At 43.8% G+C, this 16,971-nt stretch overlaps 33 non-coding genes across 33 annotated transcripts; 17 read left to right on the top strand and 16 right to left on the bottom strand.

Moving 5' to 3' along the window:
• Positions 1-233: 233 nt before the first annotated feature.
• Trnag-gcc (transfer RNA glycine (anticodon GCC)) lies at positions 234-304 on the top strand. The gene has a single exon. It is a non-coding gene; the product is annotated as a tRNA-Gly (tRNA).
• Positions 305-782: 478 nt separating this feature from the next.
• On the bottom strand, positions 783-854 carry Trnag-ucc (transfer RNA glycine (anticodon UCC)). Its single transcript has one exon. It is a non-coding gene; the product is annotated as a tRNA-Gly (tRNA).
• Positions 855-1,171: 317 nt separating this feature from the next.
• Positions 1,172-1,242, top strand: Trnag-gcc (transfer RNA glycine (anticodon GCC)). Its single transcript has one exon. It is a non-coding gene; the product is annotated as a tRNA-Gly (tRNA).
• A 516-nt stretch (positions 1,243-1,758) lies between these two features.
• On the bottom strand, positions 1,759-1,830 carry Trnag-ucc (transfer RNA glycine (anticodon UCC)). Its single transcript has one exon. It is a non-coding gene; the product is annotated as a tRNA-Gly (tRNA).
• A 317-nt stretch (positions 1,831-2,147) lies between these two features.
• Trnag-gcc (transfer RNA glycine (anticodon GCC)) lies at positions 2,148-2,218 on the top strand. Its single transcript has one exon. It is a non-coding gene; the product is annotated as a tRNA-Gly (tRNA).
• Positions 2,219-3,995: 1,777 nt separating this feature from the next.
• Positions 3,996-4,067, bottom strand: Trnag-ucc (transfer RNA glycine (anticodon UCC)). Its single transcript has one exon. It is a non-coding gene; the product is annotated as a tRNA-Gly (tRNA).
• Positions 4,068-4,384: 317 nt separating this feature from the next.
• On the top strand, positions 4,385-4,455 carry Trnag-gcc (transfer RNA glycine (anticodon GCC)). The gene has a single exon. It is a non-coding gene; the product is annotated as a tRNA-Gly (tRNA).
• Positions 4,456-4,933: 478 nt separating this feature from the next.
• Positions 4,934-5,005, bottom strand: Trnag-ucc (transfer RNA glycine (anticodon UCC)). The gene has a single exon. It is a non-coding gene; the product is annotated as a tRNA-Gly (tRNA).
• Positions 5,006-5,322: 317 nt separating this feature from the next.
• On the top strand, positions 5,323-5,393 carry Trnag-gcc (transfer RNA glycine (anticodon GCC)). Its single transcript has one exon. It is a non-coding gene; the product is annotated as a tRNA-Gly (tRNA).
• Positions 5,394-5,909: 516 nt separating this feature from the next.
• Trnag-ucc (transfer RNA glycine (anticodon UCC)) lies at positions 5,910-5,981 on the bottom strand. Its single transcript has one exon. It is a non-coding gene; the product is annotated as a tRNA-Gly (tRNA).
• Positions 5,982-6,298: 317 nt separating this feature from the next.
• Trnag-gcc (transfer RNA glycine (anticodon GCC)) lies at positions 6,299-6,369 on the top strand. The gene has a single exon. It is a non-coding gene; the product is annotated as a tRNA-Gly (tRNA).
• A 478-nt stretch (positions 6,370-6,847) lies between these two features.
• Trnag-ucc (transfer RNA glycine (anticodon UCC)) lies at positions 6,848-6,919 on the bottom strand. Its single transcript has one exon. It is a non-coding gene; the product is annotated as a tRNA-Gly (tRNA).
• A 317-nt stretch (positions 6,920-7,236) lies between these two features.
• Positions 7,237-7,307, top strand: Trnag-gcc (transfer RNA glycine (anticodon GCC)). Its single transcript has one exon. It is a non-coding gene; the product is annotated as a tRNA-Gly (tRNA).
• A 478-nt stretch (positions 7,308-7,785) lies between these two features.
• Trnag-ucc (transfer RNA glycine (anticodon UCC)) lies at positions 7,786-7,857 on the bottom strand. The gene has a single exon. It is a non-coding gene; the product is annotated as a tRNA-Gly (tRNA).
• Positions 7,858-8,174: 317 nt separating this feature from the next.
• Trnag-gcc (transfer RNA glycine (anticodon GCC)) lies at positions 8,175-8,245 on the top strand. The gene has a single exon. It is a non-coding gene; the product is annotated as a tRNA-Gly (tRNA).
• A 478-nt stretch (positions 8,246-8,723) lies between these two features.
• Positions 8,724-8,795, bottom strand: Trnag-ucc (transfer RNA glycine (anticodon UCC)). The gene has a single exon. It is a non-coding gene; the product is annotated as a tRNA-Gly (tRNA).
• A 317-nt stretch (positions 8,796-9,112) lies between these two features.
• Trnag-gcc (transfer RNA glycine (anticodon GCC)) lies at positions 9,113-9,183 on the top strand. Its single transcript has one exon. It is a non-coding gene; the product is annotated as a tRNA-Gly (tRNA).
• Positions 9,184-9,660: 477 nt separating this feature from the next.
• Positions 9,661-9,732, bottom strand: Trnag-ucc (transfer RNA glycine (anticodon UCC)). The gene has a single exon. It is a non-coding gene; the product is annotated as a tRNA-Gly (tRNA).
• A 317-nt stretch (positions 9,733-10,049) lies between these two features.
• On the top strand, positions 10,050-10,120 carry Trnag-gcc (transfer RNA glycine (anticodon GCC)). The gene has a single exon. It is a non-coding gene; the product is annotated as a tRNA-Gly (tRNA).
• A 478-nt stretch (positions 10,121-10,598) lies between these two features.
• Trnag-ucc (transfer RNA glycine (anticodon UCC)) lies at positions 10,599-10,670 on the bottom strand. Its single transcript has one exon. It is a non-coding gene; the product is annotated as a tRNA-Gly (tRNA).
• A 317-nt stretch (positions 10,671-10,987) lies between these two features.
• Positions 10,988-11,058, top strand: Trnag-gcc (transfer RNA glycine (anticodon GCC)). The gene has a single exon. It is a non-coding gene; the product is annotated as a tRNA-Gly (tRNA).
• A 478-nt stretch (positions 11,059-11,536) lies between these two features.
• Positions 11,537-11,608, bottom strand: Trnag-ucc (transfer RNA glycine (anticodon UCC)). Its single transcript has one exon. It is a non-coding gene; the product is annotated as a tRNA-Gly (tRNA).
• A 317-nt stretch (positions 11,609-11,925) lies between these two features.
• On the top strand, positions 11,926-11,996 carry Trnag-gcc (transfer RNA glycine (anticodon GCC)). Its single transcript has one exon. It is a non-coding gene; the product is annotated as a tRNA-Gly (tRNA).
• A 478-nt stretch (positions 11,997-12,474) lies between these two features.
• Positions 12,475-12,546, bottom strand: Trnag-ucc (transfer RNA glycine (anticodon UCC)). Its single transcript has one exon. It is a non-coding gene; the product is annotated as a tRNA-Gly (tRNA).
• A 317-nt stretch (positions 12,547-12,863) lies between these two features.
• Positions 12,864-12,934, top strand: Trnag-gcc (transfer RNA glycine (anticodon GCC)). Its single transcript has one exon. It is a non-coding gene; the product is annotated as a tRNA-Gly (tRNA).
• A 478-nt stretch (positions 12,935-13,412) lies between these two features.
• On the bottom strand, positions 13,413-13,484 carry Trnag-ucc (transfer RNA glycine (anticodon UCC)). The gene has a single exon. It is a non-coding gene; the product is annotated as a tRNA-Gly (tRNA).
• A 317-nt stretch (positions 13,485-13,801) lies between these two features.
• On the top strand, positions 13,802-13,872 carry Trnag-gcc (transfer RNA glycine (anticodon GCC)). Its single transcript has one exon. It is a non-coding gene; the product is annotated as a tRNA-Gly (tRNA).
• Positions 13,873-14,350: 478 nt separating this feature from the next.
• Trnag-ucc (transfer RNA glycine (anticodon UCC)) lies at positions 14,351-14,422 on the bottom strand. Its single transcript has one exon. It is a non-coding gene; the product is annotated as a tRNA-Gly (tRNA).
• Positions 14,423-14,739: 317 nt separating this feature from the next.
• On the top strand, positions 14,740-14,810 carry Trnag-gcc (transfer RNA glycine (anticodon GCC)). The gene has a single exon. It is a non-coding gene; the product is annotated as a tRNA-Gly (tRNA).
• A 477-nt stretch (positions 14,811-15,287) lies between these two features.
• On the bottom strand, positions 15,288-15,359 carry Trnag-ucc (transfer RNA glycine (anticodon UCC)). Its single transcript has one exon. It is a non-coding gene; the product is annotated as a tRNA-Gly (tRNA).
• Positions 15,360-15,676: 317 nt separating this feature from the next.
• Trnag-gcc (transfer RNA glycine (anticodon GCC)) lies at positions 15,677-15,747 on the top strand. The gene has a single exon. It is a non-coding gene; the product is annotated as a tRNA-Gly (tRNA).
• Positions 15,748-16,224: 477 nt separating this feature from the next.
• On the bottom strand, positions 16,225-16,296 carry Trnag-ucc (transfer RNA glycine (anticodon UCC)). Its single transcript has one exon. It is a non-coding gene; the product is annotated as a tRNA-Gly (tRNA).
• A 317-nt stretch (positions 16,297-16,613) lies between these two features.
• Trnag-gcc (transfer RNA glycine (anticodon GCC)) lies at positions 16,614-16,684 on the top strand. Its single transcript has one exon. It is a non-coding gene; the product is annotated as a tRNA-Gly (tRNA).
• Positions 16,685-16,971: the final 287 nt, after the last annotated feature.

A 16,971-nucleotide genomic window follows, 5' to 3' on the forward strand; every position in this document is an offset into this window, starting at 1 on the left:
GACGGCTTACGTCACAAACTGAATGAAATTGGGCTTTGGAAATGTATTTCTGTCTTATGCAACGAGGGTCTACAATCTACGAAGCACTGATAACAAATTGTATTTAAATGAAGAGGACACTGCATTTGCATCCATATGGAGTAAATGGACACGTCAACTGAACACTTCCTCCTTGCCAGCTGTCTTCTTTAACTTAAGAATGAGAAGCTAAGAAAAGGCACTGTTAGTGTGAAGCATCGGTGGTCTAGTGGTAGAATACTCGCCTGCCACGCGGGTGACCCGGGTTCGATTCCCGGTCGATGCACACTCTTTTTGGTTTTTTTTGCGCCTCTGGGGGTTGAAAAAGAGGCCTCCAAACGCGTGTCTCCTGGTAAGAACACCTAGTCTGTGACGCAATGTGATTGTTGTCAGTGATGTCACGTTTCTGTGACGTCAGGACATTGTGAGGTCACAGGTGAGTCTTTCTATATATATCAGAACGTTGGAATGAGAGAACGTGTCCATTTACATTGAAGTTGATGTAAGGACGGAATGTTGTGCAGCTTTTAGCATTGTCCCACAGCAATCGGTGTCAGGCTGTCAATGAAGCAGTAATACCGTCAGTTCTACGTTGGATTACACACAATATTTCACTTCACAGCATGGCTGAGATAACAGAAAGTGTCCACAGCAAATTATATATATCAACATGATGTATAGTCATGGAGTAATTCATTTGTACTTTCTTCAGTCAGAGATGAACTCGACGTTTCTCTAGCTATGTTCCTGCAGGAATAAAAAGTTGCGTCGGCCGGGAATCGAACCCGGATCGACTGCTTGGAAGGCAACCATGCTAACCTTTACACCACCGACGCTGACCATGCTAGGATTGGTTGAATAGGCATCTTAATGAAATTTGCTGATTGATTGGCCACGCTTCGAGGCACGCCACTAAACGAGACGGCTTAGGTCACAAACTGAATGAAATTGGGCTTTGGAAATGTATTTCTGTCTTATGCAACGAGGGTCTACAATCTACGAAGCACTGATAACAAATTGTATTTAAATGAAGAGGACACTGCATTTGCATCCATATGGAGTAAATGGACACGTCAACTGAACACTTCCTCCTTGCCAGCTGTCTTCTTTAACTTAAGAATGAGAAGCTAAGAAAAGGCACTGTTAGTGTGAAGCATCGGTGGTCTAGTGGAAGAATACTCGCCTGCCACGCGGGTGACCCGGGTTCGATTCCCGGTCGATGCACACTCTTTTTGGTTTTTTTTGCGCCTCTGGGGGTTGAAAAAGAGGCCTCCAAACGCGTGTCTCCTGGTAAGAACACCTAGTCTGTGACGCAATGTGATTGTTGTCAGTGATGTCACGTTTCTGTGACGTCAGGACATTGTGAGGTCACAGGTGAGTCTTTCTATATATATCAGAACGTTGGAATGAGAGAACGTGTCCATTTACATTGAAGTTGATGTAAGGACGGAATGTTGTGCAGCTTTTAGCATTGTCCCACAACAATCGGTGTCAGGCTGTCAATGAAGCAGTAATACCGTCAGTTCTACGTGGGATTACACACAATATTTCACTTCACAGCATGGCTGAGATAACAGAAAGTGTCCACAGCAAATTATATATATCAACATGATGTATAGTCATGGAGTAATTTTATATATATCAAAATGATGTATAGTCATGGAGTAATTCATTTGTACTTTCTTCAGTCAGAGATGAACTCGACGTTTCTGTAGCTATGTTCCTGCAGGAATAAAAAGTTGCGTCGGCCGGGAATCGAACCCGGATCGACTGCTTGGAAGGCAACCATGCTAACCTTTACACCACCGACGCTGACCATGCTAAGCTTTGTTGAATAGGCATCTTAATGAAATTTGCCGATTGATTGGCCACGCTTCGAGGCACGCCACTAAACGAGACGGCTTACGTCACAAACTGAATGAAATTGGGCTTTGGAAATGTATTTCTGTCTTATGCAACGAGGGTCTACAATCTACGAAGCACTGATAACAAATTGTATTTAAATGAAGAGGACACTGCATTTGCATCCATATGGAGTAAATGGACACGTCAACTGAACACTTCCTCCTTGCCAGCTGTCTTCTTTAACTTAAGAATGAGAAGCTAAGAAAAGGCACTGTTAGTGTGAAGCATCGGTGGTCTAGTGGTAGAATACTCGCCTGCCACGCGGGTGACCCGGGTTCGATTCCCGGTCGATGCACACTCTTTTTGGTTTTTTTTGCGCCTCTGGGGGTTGAAAAAGAGGCCTCCAAACGCGTGTCTCCTGGTAAGAACACCTAGTCTGTGACGCAATGTGATTGTTGTCAGTGATGTCACGTTTCTGTGACGTCAGGACATTGTGAGGTCACAGGTGAGTCTTTCTATATATAGTCTGGTTCATAATTATTGAGAATTTTTCTTCTTACTTTGAGCTATCCTAACACCTCAACTGATTCACTGATACTTAAAACTAAGTAATGGTATAAGGGAGGTAACTCATCTTGGCCTACTGAGTATAGTACAATTAGAGTTACCTCCCCTGAATTTGTAGCAGACGCCATTTTCCTCAGCACTGTCAACAATGTCTGCTGAAGATAAAAGAAGGTTGATTTTTGAGTTGTGTAATCAAGGAATTGATGATGTAAATACACTGGCAGAGAGAACAGGAACTCCTCTTTCTACTGTGTATAGGATTAGGAAGAATTTTAAAGAGGGAAAGGATTTTGGGCATCAGAAAGGAGCAGGGAGACCCAGAAAATTGGACTTCTCAGATCGCGTCCGGCTGGGAATTTTAGCGTCTAAAAAGCAAAGGGCAAGCATCTCCAACATCAGGTATGAAATGATAGAAAGGGGATCAACAGTTGTATCAAAATCTACAGTTAGAAGAAATTTGATTGATCTTGGATGGGAGAAAAAGACTGGAATTCTTTCTCCTCTCATGAAACAAGAACATAAAGACAGGCGTATTGAGTGGTGTTTGGCACATGAAAACTTTGACTGGGAAAATGTGATTTTTACTGATGAAAGCTCAATATGGGTATATCCCAATAATGTGAAAATATTGACAAAGTCTGCGTCAGCACCGTTGTATCGACGACCTAAATACAGCCCAAAGTTTCATCTATGGGGAGGGATATCCTTATTAGGAACGACCCCGCTGTGTGTGTTTGAGGGAAATCTGACAAGTCAACGCTACACTAACATATTAGATAATTTTCTGCTTCCAAGTGCACATGTGTTTTATGGAAATGACTGGATTTTGCAGCAAGATAATGATCCTAAACACACCGCAAAACATGCCAAGCAGTGGTTTCGGGAGAAAAATGTGACTGCATTACCATTTCCTGCATATAGTCCTGACTTAAATCCCATTGAGAACATTTGGGGGATGATGAAGGAATGTGTGAATCAAAAGGGGTTGACAAAAATTGAAGACATGAAGAGAGAAGTGGTCCGATACTGGGACAGCATAACTCACGAGACACTAACCTCTCTGATAGGAAGTATGCCTACCCGTCTTAGACTGTGCCGTGAAGCTCAAGGAGACTTGATAAAATATTAAATTGTTACCTACACAACATGAAAAGGTCAGTTCACTTTCACAATACATTCAATTTTATCTGATTTGTTCTTGTTTAATAATATGAAATGCTTTAGCTATTCTCAATAATTTTGAACCATACTGTATATCAGAACGTTGGAATGAGAGAACGTGTCCATTTACATTGAAGTTGATGTAAGGACGGAATGTTGTGCAGCTTTTAGCATTGTCCCACAGCAATCGGTGTCAGGCTGTCAATGAAGCAGTAATACCGTCAGTTCTACGTTGGATTACACACAATATTTCACTTCACAGCATGGCTGAGATAACAGAAAGTGTCCACAGCAAATTATATATATCAACATGATGTATAGTCATGGAGTAATTCATTTGTACTTTCTTCAGTCAGAGATGAACTCGACGTTTCTCTAGCTATGTTCCTGCAGGAATAAAAAGTTGCGTCGGCCGGGAATCGAACCCGGATCGACTGCTTGGAAGGCAACCATGCTAACCTTTACACCACCGACGCTGACCATGCTAAGCTTTGTTGAATAGGCATCTTAATGAAATTTGCTGATTGATTGGCCACGCTTCGAGGCACGCCACTAAACGAGACGGCTTACGTCACAAACTGAATGAAATTGGGCTTTGGAAATGTATTTCTGTCTTATGCAACGAGGGTCTACAATCTACGAAGCACTGATAACAAATTGTATTTAAATGAAGAGGACACTGCATTTGCATCCATATGGAGTAAATGGACACGTCAACTGAACACTTCCTCCTTGCCAGCTGTCTTCTTTAACTTAAGAATGAGAAGCTAAGAAAAGGCACTGTTAGTGTGAAGCATCGGTGGTCTAGTGGTAGAATACTCGCCTGCCACGCGGGTGACCCGGGTTCGATTCCCGGTCGATGCACACTCTTTTTGGTTTTTTTTGCGCCTCTGGGGGTTGAAAAAGAGGCCTCCAAACGCGTGTCTCCTGGTAAGAACACCTAGTCTGTGACGCAATGTGATTGTTGTCAGTGATGTCACGTTTCTGTGACGTCAGGACATTGTGAGGTCACAGGTGAGTCTTTCTATATATATCAGAACGTTGGAATGAGAGAACGTGTCCATTTACATTGAAGTTGATGTAAGGACGGAATGTTGTGCAGCTTTTAGCATTGTCCCACAGCAATCGGTGTCAGGCTGTCAATGAAGCAGTAATACCGTCAGTTCTACGTTGGATTACACACAATATTTCACTTCACAGCATGGCTGAGATAACAGAAAGTGTCCACAGCAAATTATATATATCAACATGATGTATAGTCATGGAGTAATTCATTTGTACTTTCTTCAGTCAGAGATGAACTCGACGTTTCTCTAGCTATGTTCCTGCAGGAATAAAAAGTTGCGTCGGCCGGGAATCGAACCCGGATCGACTGCTTGGAAGGCAACCATGCTAACCTTTACACCACCGACGCTGACCATGCTAGGATTGGTTGAATAGGCATCTTAATGAAATTTGCTGATTGATTGGCCACGCTTCGAGGCACGCCACTAAACGAGACGGCTTACGTCACAAACTGAATGAAATTGGGCTTTGGAAATGTATTTCTGTCTTATGCAACGAGGGTCTACAATCTACGAAGCACTGATAACAAATTGTATTTAAATGAAGAGGACACTGCATTTGCATCCATATGGAGTAAATGGACACGTCAACTGAACACTTCCTCCTTGCCAGCTGTCTTCTTTAACTTAAGAATGAGAAGCTAAGAAAAGGCACTGTTAGTGTGAAGCATCGGTGGTCTAGTGGAAGAATACTCGCCTGCCACGCGGGTGACCCGGGTTCGATTCCCGGTCGATGCACACTCTTTTTGGTTTTTTTTGCGCCTCTGGGGGTTGAAAAAGAGGCCTCCAAACGCGTGTCTCCTGGTAAGAACACCTAGTCTGTGACGCAATGTGATTGTTGTCAGTGATGTCACGTTTCTGTGACGTCAGGACATTGTGAGGTCACAGGTGAGTCTTTCTATATATATCAGAACGTTGGAATGAGAGAACGTGTCCATTTACATTGAAGTTGATGTAAGGACGGAATGTTGTGCAGCTTTTAGCATTGTCCCACAACAATCGGTGTCAGGCTGTCAATGAAGCAGTAATACCGTCAGTTCTACGTGGGATTACACACAATATTTCACTTCACAGCATGGCTGAGATAACAGAAAGTGTCCACAGCAAATTATATATATCAACATGATGTATAGTCATGGAGTAATTTTATATATATCAACATGATGTATAGTCATGGAGTAATTCATTTGTACTTTCTTCAGTCAGAGATGAACTCGACGTTTCTCTAGCTATGTTCCTGCAGGAATAAAAAGTTGCGTCGGCCGGGAATCGAACCCGGATCGACTGCTTGGAAGGCAACCATGCTAACCTTTACACCACCGACGCTGACCATGCTAAGCTTTGTTGAATAGGCATCTTAATGAAATTTGCTGATTGATTGGCCACGCTTCGAGGCACGCCACTAAACGAGACGGCTTAGGTCACAAACTGAATGAAATTGGGCTTTGGAAATGTATTTCTGTCTTATGCAACGAGGGTCTACAATCTACGAAGCACTGATAACAAATTGTATTTAAATGAAGAGGACACTGCATTTGCATCCATATGGAGTAAATGGACACGTCAACTGAACACTTCCTCCTTGCCAGCTGTCTTCTTTAACTTAAGAATGAGAAGCTAAGAAAAGGCACTGTTAGTGTGAAGCATCGGTGGTCTAGTGGTAGAATACTCGCCTGCCACGCGGGTGACCCGGGTTCGATTCCCGGTCGATGCACACTCTTTTTGGGTTTTTTTGCGCCTCTGGGGGTTGAAAAAGAGGCCTCCAAACGCGTGTCTCCTGGTAAGAACACCTAGTCTGTGACGCAATGTGATTGTTGTCAGTGATGTCACGTTTCTGTGACGTCAGGACATTGTGAGGTCACAGGTGAGTCTTTCTATATATATCAGAACGTTGGAATGAGAGAACGTGTCCATTTACATTGAAGTTGATGTAAGGACGGAATGTTGTGCAGCTTTTAGCATTGTCCCACAGCAATCGGTGTCAGGCTGTCAATGAAGCAGTAATACCGTCAGTTCTACGTTGGATTACACACAATATTTCACTTCACAGCATGGCTGAGATAACAGAAAGTGTCCACAGCAAATTATATATATCAACATGATGTATAGTCATGGAGTAATTCATTTGTACTTTCTTCAGTCAGAGATGAACTCGACGTTTCTCTAGCTATGTTCCTGCAGGAATAAAAAGTTGCGTCGGCCGGGAATCGAACCCGGATCGACTGCTTGGAAGGCAACCATGCTAACCTTTACACCACCGACGCTGACCATGCTAAGCTTTGTTGAATAGGCATCTTAATGAAATTTGCTGATTGATTGGCCACGCTTCGAGGCACGCCACTAAACGAGACGGCTTACGTCACAAACTGAATGAAATTGGGCTTTGGAAATGTATTTCTGTCTTATGCAACGAGGGTCTACAATCTACGAAGCACTGATAACAAATTGTATTTAAATGAAGAGGACACTGCATTTGCATCCATATGGAGTAAATGGACACGTCAACTGAACACTTCCTCCTTGCCAGCTGTCTTCTTTAACTTAAGAATGAGAAGCTAAGAAAAGGCACTGTTAGTGTGAAGCATCGGTGGTCTAGTGGTAGAATACTCGCCTGCCACGCGGGTGACCCGGGTTCGATTCCCGGTCGATGCACACTCTTTTTGGGTTTTTTTGCGCCTCTGGGGGTTGAAAAAGAGGCCTCCAAACGCGTGTCTCCTGGTAAGAACACCTAGTCTGTGACGCAATGTGATTGTTGTCAGTGATGTCACGTTTCTGTGACGTCAGGACATTGTGAGGTCACAGGTGAGTCTTTCTATATATATCAGAACGTTGGAATGAGAGAACGTGTCCATTTACATTGAAGTTGATGTAAGGACGGAATGTTGTGCAGCTTTTAGCATTGTCCCACAGCAATCGGTGTCAGGCTGTCAATGAAGCAGTAATACCGTCAGTTCTACGTTGGATTACACACAATATTTCACTTCACAGCATGGCTGAGATAACAGAAAGTGTCCACAGCAAATTATATATATCAACATGATGTATAGTCATGGAGTAATTCATTTGTACTTTCTTCAGTCAGAGATGAACTCGACGTTTCTCTAGCTATGTTCCTGCAGGAATAAAAAGTTGCGTCGGCCGGGAATCGAACCCGGATCGACTGCTTGGAAGGCAACCATGCTAACCTTTACACCACCGACGCTGACCATGCTAAGCTTTGTTGAATAGGCATCTTAATGAAATTTGCTGATTGATTGGCCACGCTTCGAGGCACGCCACTAAACGAGACGGCTTACGTCACAAACTGAATGAAATTGGGCTTTGGAAATGTATTTCTGTCTTATGCAACGAGGGTCTACAATCTACGAAGCACTGATAACAAATTGTATTTAAATGAAGAGGACACTGCATTTGCATCCATATGGAGTAAATGGACACGTCAACTGAACACTTCCTCCTTGCCAGCTGTCTTCTTTAACTTAAGAATGAGAAGCTAAGAAAAGGCACTGTTAGTGTGAAGCATCGGTGGTCTAGTGGTAGAATACTCGCCTGCCACGCGGGTGACCCGGGTTCGATTCCCGGTCGATGCACACTCTTTTTGGTTTTTTTTGCGCCTCTGGGGGTTGAAAAAGAGGCCTCCAAACGCGTGTCTCCTGGTAAGAACACCTAGTCTGTGACGCAATGTGATTGTTGTCAGTGATGTCACGTTTCTGTGACGTCAGGACATTGTGAGGTCACAGGTGAGTCTTTCTATATATATCAGAACGTTGGAATGAGAGAACGTGTCCATTTACATTGAAGTTGATGTAAGGACGGAATGTTGTGCAGCTTTTAGCATTGTCCCACAGCAATCGGTGTCAGGCTGTCAATGAAGCAGTAATACCGTCAGTTCTACGTTGGATTACACACAATATTTCACTTCACAGCATGGCTGAGATAACAGAAAGTGTCCACAGCAAATTATATATATCAACATGATGTATAGTCATGGAGTAATTCATTTGTACTTTCTTCAGTCAGAGATGAACTCGACGTTTCTCTAGCTATGTTCCTGCAGGAATAAAAAGTTGCGTCGGCCGGGAATCGAACCCGGATCGACTGCTTGGAAGGCAACCATGCTAACCTTTACACCACCGACGCTGACCATGCTAGGATTGGTTGAATAGGCATCTTAATGAAATTTGCTGATTGATTGGCCACGCTTCGAGGCACGCCACTAAACGAGACGGCTTACGTCACAAACTGAATGAAATTGGGCTTTGGAAATGTATTTCTGTCTTATGCAACGAGGGTCTACAATCTACGAAGCACTGATAACAAATTGTATTTAAATGAAGAGGACACTGCATTTGCATCCATATGGAGTAAATGGACACGTCAACTGAACACTTCCTCCTTGCCAGCTGTCTTCTTTAACTTAAGAATGAGAAGCTAAGAAAAGGCACTGTTAGTGTGAAGCATCGGTGGTCTAGTGGTAGAATACTCGCCTGCCACGCGGGTGACCCGGGTTCGATTCCCGGTCGATGCACACTCTTTTGGGTTTTTTTGCGCCTCTGGGGGTTGAAAAAGAGGCCTCCAAACGCGTGTCTCCTGGTAAGAACACCTAGTCTGTGACGCAATGTGATTGTTGTCAGTGATGTCACGTTTCTGTGACGTCAGGACATTGTGAGGTCACAGGTGAGTCTTTCTATATATATCAGAACGTTGGAATGAGAGAACGTGTCCATTTACATTGAAGTTGATGTAAGGACGGAATGTTGTGCAGCTTTTAGCATTGTCCCACAGCAATCGGTGTCAGGCTGTCAATGAAGCAGTAATACCGTCAGTTCTACGTTGGATTACACACAATATTTCACTTCACAGCATGGCTGAGATAACAGAAAGTGTCCACAGCAAATTATATATATCAACATGATGTATAGTCATGGAGTAATTCATTTGTACTTTCTTCAGTCAGAGATGAACTCGACGTTTCTCTAGCTATGTTCCTGCAAGAATAAAAAGTTGCGTCGGCCGGGAATCGAACCCGGATCGACTGCTTGGAAGGCAACCATGCTAACCTTTACACCACCGACGCTGACCATGCTAAGCTTTGTTGAATAGGCATCTTAATGAAATTTGCTGATTGATTGGCCACGCTTCGAGGCACGCCACTAAACGAGACGGCTTAGGTCACAAACTGAATGAAATTGGGCTTTGGAAATGTATTTCTGTCTTATGCAACGAGGGTCTACAATCTACGAAGCACTGATAACAAATTGTATTTAAATGAAGAGGACACTGCATTTGCATCCATATGGAGTAAATGGACACGTCAACTGAACACTTCCTCCTTGCCAGCTGTCTTCTTTAACTTAAGAATGAGAAGCTAAGAAAAGGCACTGTTAGTGTGAAGCATCGGTGGTCTAGTGGTAGAATACTCGCCTGCCACGCGGGTGACCCGGGTTCGATTCCCGGTCGATGCACACTCTTTTTGGTTTTTTTTGCGCCTCTGGGGGTTGAAAAAGAGGCCTCCAAACGCGTGTCTCCTGGTAAGAACACCTAGTCTGTGACGCAATGTGATTGTTGTCAGTGATGTCACGTTTCTGTGACGTCAGGACATTGTGAGGTCACAGGTGAGTCTTTCTATATATATCAGAACGTTGGAATGAGAGAACGTGTCCATTTACATTGAAGTTGATGTAAGGACGGAATGTTGTGCAGCTTTTAGCATTGTCCCACAACAATCGGTGTCAGGCTGTCAATGAAGCAGTAATACCGTCAGTTCTACGTTGGATTACACACAATATTTCACTTCACAGCATGGCTGAGATAACAGAAAGTGTCCACAGCAAATTATATATATCAACATGATGTATAGTCATGGAGTAATTCATTTGTACTTTCTTCAGTCAGAGATGAACTCGACGTTTCTCTAGCTATGTTCCTGCAGGAATAAAAAGTTGCATCGGCCGGGAATCGAACCCGGATCGACTGCTTGGAAGGCAACCATGCTAACCTTTACACCACCGACGCTGACCATGCTAAGCTTTGTTGAATAGGCATCTTAATGAAATTTGCTGATTGATTGGCCACGCTTCGAGGCACGCCACTAAACGAGACGGCTTAGGTCACAAACTGAATGAAATTGGGCTTTGGAAATGTATTTCTGTCTTATGCAACGAGGGTCTACAATCTACGAAGCACTGATAACAAATTGTATTTAAATGAAGAGGACACTGCATTTGCATCCATATGGAGTAAATGGACACGTCAACTGAACACTTCCTCCTTGCCAGCTGTCTTCTTTAACTTAAGAATGAGAAGCTAAGAAAAGGCACTGTTAGTGTGAAGCATCGGTGGTCTAGTGGTAGAATACTCGCCTGCCACGCGGGTGACCCGGGTTCGATTCCCGGTCGATGCACACTCTTTTTGGTTTTTTTTGCGCCTCTGGGGGTTGAAAAAGAGGCCTCCAAACGCGTGTCTCCTGGTAAGAACACCTAGTCTGTGACGCAATGTGATTGTTGTCAGTGATGTCACGTTTCTGTGACGTCAGGACATTGTGAGGTCACAGGTGAGTCTTTCTATATATATCAGAACGTTGGAATGAGAGAACGTGTCCATTTACATTGAAGTTGATGTAAGGACGGAATGTTGTGCAGCTTTTAGCATTGTCCCACAACAATCGGTGTCAGGCTGTCAATGAAGCAGTAATACCGTCAGTTCTACGTGGGATTACACACAATATTTCACTTCACAGCATGGCTGAGATAACAGAAAGTGTCCACAGCAAATTATATATATCAACATGATGTATAGTCATGGAGTAATTCATTTGTACTTTCTTCAGTCAGAGATGAACTCGACGTTTCTCTAGCTATGTTCCTGCAGGAATAAAAAGTTGCGTCGGCCGGGAATCGAACCCGGATCGACTGCTTGGAAGGCAACCATGCTAACCTTTACACCACCGACGCTGACCATGCTAAGCTTTGTTGAATAGGCATCTTAATGAAATTTGCTGATTGATTGGCCACGCTTCGAGGCACGCCACTAAACGAGACGGCTTTGGTCACAAACTGAATGAAATTGGGCTTTGGAAATGTATTTCTGTCTTATGCAACGAGGGTCTACAATCTACGAAGCACTGATAACAAATTGTATTTAAATGAAGAGGACACTGCATTTGCATCCATATGGAGTAAATGGACACGTCAACTGAACACTTCCTCCTTGCCAGCTGTCTTCTTTAACTTAAGAATGAGAAGCTAAGAAAAGGCACTGTTAGTGTGAAGCATCGGTGGTCTAGTGGTAGAATACTCGCCTGCCACGCGGGTGACCCGGGTTCGATTCCCGGTCGATGCACACTCTTTTTGGTATTTTTTGCGCCTCTGGGGGTTGAAAAAGAGGCCTCCAAACGCGTGTCTCCTGGTAAGAACACCTAGTCTGTGACGCAATGTGATTGTTGTCAGTGATGTCACGTTTCTGTGACGTCAGGACATTGTGAGGTCACAGGTGAGTCTTTCTATATATATCAGAACGTTGGAATGAGAGAACGTGTCCATTTACATTGAAGTTGATGTAAGGACGGAATGTTGTGCAGCTTTTAGCATTGTCCCACAGCAATCGGTGTCAGGCTGTCAATGAAGCAGTAATACCGTCAGTTCTACGTTGGATTACACACATTATTTCACTTCACAGCATGGCTGAGATAACAGAAAGTGTCCACAGCAAATTATATATATCAACATGATGTATAGTCATGGAGTAATTCATTTGTACTTTCTTCAGTCAGAGATGAACTCGACGTTTCTCTAGCTATGTTCCTGCAGGAATAAAAAGTTGCGTCGGCCGGGAATCGAACCCGGATCGACTGCTTGGAAGGCAACCATGCTAACCTTTACACCACCGACGCTGACCATGCTAGGATTGGTTGAATAGGCATCTTAATGAAATTTGCTGATTGATTGGCCACGCTTCCAGGCACGCCACTAAACGAGACGGCTTTGGTCACAAACTGAATGAAATTGGGCTTTGGAAATGTATTTCTGTCTTATGCAACGAGGGTCTACAATCTACGAAGCACTGATAACAAATTGTATTTAAATGAAGAGGACACTGCATTTGCATCCATATGGAGTAAATGGACACGTCAACTGAACACTTCCTCCTTGCCAGCTGTCTTCTTTAACTTAAGAATGAGAAGCTAAGAAAAGGCACTGTTAGTGTGAAGCATCGGTGGTCTAGTGGTAGAATACTCGCCTGCCACGCGGGTGACCCGGGTTCGATTCCCGGTCGATGCACACTCTTTTTGGTATTTTTTGCGCCTCTGGGGGTTGAAAAAGAGGCCTCCAAACGCGTGTCTCCTGGTAAGAACACCTAGTCTGTAACGCAATGTGATTGTTGTCAGTGATGTCACGTTTCTGTGACGTCAGGACATTGTGAGGTCACAGGTGAGTCTTTCTATATATATCAGAACGTTGGAATGAGAGAACGTGTCCATTTACATTGAAGTTGATGTAAGGACGGAATGTTGTGCAGCTTTTAGCATTGTCCCACAGCAATCGGTGTCAGGCTGTCAATGAAGCAGTAATACCGTCAGTTCTACGTTGGATTACACACAATATTTCACTTCACAGCATGGCTGAGATAACAGAAAGTGTCCACAGCAAATTATATATATCAACATGATGTATAGTCATGGAGTAATTCATTTGTACTTTCTTCAGTCAGAGATGAACTCGACGTTTCTCTAGCTATGTTCCTGCAGGAATAAAAAGTTGCGTCGGCCGGGAATCGAACCCGGATCGACTGCTTGGAAGGCAACCATGCTAACCTTTACACCACCGACGCTGACCATGCTAGGATTGGTTGAATAGGCATCTTAATGAAATTTGCTGATTGATTGGCCACGCTTCGAGGCACGCCACTAAACGAGACGGCTTACGTCACAAACTGAATGAAATTGGGCTTTGGAAATGTATTTCTGTCTTATGCAACGAGGGTCTACAATCTACGAAGCACTGATAACAAATTGTATTTAAATGAAGAGGACACTGCATTTGCATCCATATGGAGTAAATGGACACGTCAACTGAACACTTCCTCCTTGCCAGCTGTCTTCTTTAACTTAAGAATGAGAAGCTAAGAAAAGGCACTGTTAGTGTGAAGCATCGGTGGTCTAGTGGTAGAATACTCGCCTGCCACGCGGGTGACCCGGGTTCGATTCCCGGTCGATGCACACTCTTTTTGGTATTTTTTGCGCCTCTGGGGGTTGAAAAAGAGGCCTCCAAACGCGTGTCTCCTGGTAAGAACACCTAGTCTGTGACGCAATGTGATTGTTGTCAGTGATGTCACGTTTCTGTGACGTCAGGACATTGTGAGGTCACAGGTGAGTCTTTCTATATATATCAGAACGTTGGAATGAGAGAACGTGTCCATTTACATTGAAGTTGATGTAAGGACGGAATGTTGTGCAGCTTTTAGCATTGTCCCACAGCAATCGGTGTCAGGCTGTCAATGAAGCAGTAATACCGTCAGTTCTACGTTGGATTACACACAATATTTCACTTCACAGCATGGCTGAGATAACAGAAAGTGTCCACAGCAAATTATATATATCAACATGATGTATAGTCATGGAGTAATTCATTTGTACTTTCTTCAGTCAGAGATGAACTCGACGTTTCTCTAGCTATGTTCCTGCAGGAATAAAAAGTTGCGTCGGCCGGGAATCGAACCCGGATCGACTGCTTGGAAGGCAACCATGCTAACCTTTACACCACCGACGCTGACCATGCTAGGATTGGTTGAATAGGCATCTTAATGAAATTTGCTGATTGATTGGCCACGCTTCGAGGCACGCCACTAAACGAGACGGCTTACGTCACAAACTGAATGAAATTGGGCTTTGGAAATGTATTTCTGTCTTATGCAACGAGGGTCTACAATCTACGAAGCACTGATAACAAATTGTATTTAAATGAAGAGGACACTGCATTTGCATCCATATGGAGTAAATGGACACGTCAACTGAACACTTCCTCCTTGCCAGCTGTCTTCTTTAACTTAAGAATGAGAAGCTAAGAAAAGGCACTGTTAGTGTGAAGCATCGGTGGTCTAGTGGTAGAATACTCGCCTGCCACGCGGGTGACCCGGGTTCGATTCCCGGTCGATGCACACTCTTTTGGTTTTTTTTGCGCCTCTGGGGGTTGAAAAAGAGGCCTCCAAACGCGTGTCTCCTGGTAAGAACACCTAGTCTGTGACGCAATGTGATTGTTGTCAGTGATGTCACGTTTCTGTGACGTCAGGACATTGTGAGGTCACAGGTGAGTCTTTCTATATATATCAGAACGTTGGAATGAGAGAACGTGTCCATTTACATTGAAGTTGATGTAAGGACGGAATGTTGTGCAGCTTTTAGCATTGTCCCACAGCAATCGGTGTCAGGCTGTCAATGAAGCAGTAATACCGTCAGTTCTACGTGGGATTACACACAATATTTCACTTCACAGCATGGCTGAGATAACAGAAAGTGTCCACAGCAAATTATATATATCAACATGATGTATAGTCATGGAGTAATTCATTTGTACTTTCTTCAGTCAGAGATGAACTCGACGTTTCTCTAGCTATGTTCCTGCAGGAATAAAAAGTTGCGTCGGCCGGGAATCGAACCCGGATCGACTGCTTGGAAGGCAACCATGCTAACCTTTACACCACCGACGCTGACCATGCTAGGATTGGTTGAATAGGCATCTTAATGAAATTTGCTGATTGATTGGCCACGCTTCGAGGCACGCCACTAAACGAGACGGCTTACGTCACAAACTGAATGAAATTGGGCTTTGGAAATGTATTTCTGTCTTATGCAACGAGGGTCTACAATCTACGAAGCACTGATAACAAATTGTATTTAAATGAAGAGGACACTGCATTTGCATCCATATGGAGTAAATGGACACGTCAACTGAACACTTCCTCCTTGCCAGCTGTCTTCTTTAACTTAAGAATGAGAAGCTAAGAAAAGGCACTGTTAGTGTGAAGCATCGGTGGTCTAGTGGTAGAATACTCGCCTGCCACGCGGGTGACCCGGGTTCGATTCCCGGTCGATGCACACTCTTTTGGTTTTTTTTGCGCCTCTGGGGGTTGAAAAAGAGGCCTCCAAACGCGTGTCTCCTGGTAAGAACACCTAGTCTGTGACGCAATGTGATTGTTGTCAGTGATGTCACGTTTCTGTGACGTCAGGACATTGTGAGGTCACAGGTGAGTCTTTCTATATATATCAGAACGTTGGAATGAGAGAACGTGTCCATTTACATTGAAGTTGATGTAAGGACGGAATGTTGTGCAGCTTTTAGCATTGTCCCACAGCAATCGGTGTCAGGCTGTCAATGAAGCAGTAATACCGTCAGTTCTACGTGGGATTACACACAATATTTCACTTCACAGCATGGCTGAGATAACAGAAAGTGTCCACAGCAAATTATATATATCAACATGATGTATAGTCATGGAGTAATTCATTTGTACTTTCTTCAGTCAGAGATGAACTCGACGTTTCTCTAGCTATGTTCCTGCAGGAATAAAAAGTTGCGTCGGCCGGGAATCGAACCCGGATCGACTGCTTGGAAGGCAACCATGCTAACCTTTACACCACCGACGCTGACCATGCTAGGATTGGTTGAATAGGCATCTTAATGAAATTTGCTGATTGATTGGCCACGCTTCGAGGCACGCCACTAAACGAGACGGCTTACGTCACAAACTGAATGAAATTGGGCTTTGGAAATGTATTTCTGTCTTATGCAACGAGGGTCTACAATCTACGAAGCACTGATAACAAATTGTATTTAAATGAAGAGGACACTGCATTTGCATCCATATGGAGTAAATGGACACGTCAACTGAACACTTCCTCCTTGCCAGCTGTCTTCTTTAACTTAAGAATGAGAAGCTAAGAAAAGGCACTGTTAGTGTGAAGCATCGGTGGTCTAGTGGTAGAATACTCGCCTGCCACGCGGGTGACCCGGGTTCGATTCCCGGTCGATGCACACTCTTTTGGTTTTTTTTGCGCCTCTGGGGGTTGAAAAAGAGGCCTCCAAACGCGTGTCTCCTGGTAAGAACACCTAGTCTGTGACGCAATGTGATTGTTGTCAGTGATGTCACGTTTCTGTGACGTCAGGACATTGTGAGGTCACAGGTGAGTCTTTCTATATATATCAGAACGTTGGAATGAGAGAACGTGTCCATTTACATTGAAGTTGATGTAAGAACGGAATGTTGTGCAGCTTTTAGCATTGTCCCACAGCAATCGGTGTCAGGCTGTCAATGAAGCAGT

Source organism: Haliotis asinina, chromosome 6 (genome assembly GCF_037392515.1).
Source record: "Haliotis asinina isolate JCU_RB_2024 chromosome 6, JCU_Hal_asi_v2, whole genome shotgun sequence".
Classification (NCBI taxonomy): Eukaryota; Metazoa; Mollusca; class Gastropoda; order Lepetellida; family Haliotidae; genus Haliotis; species Haliotis asinina.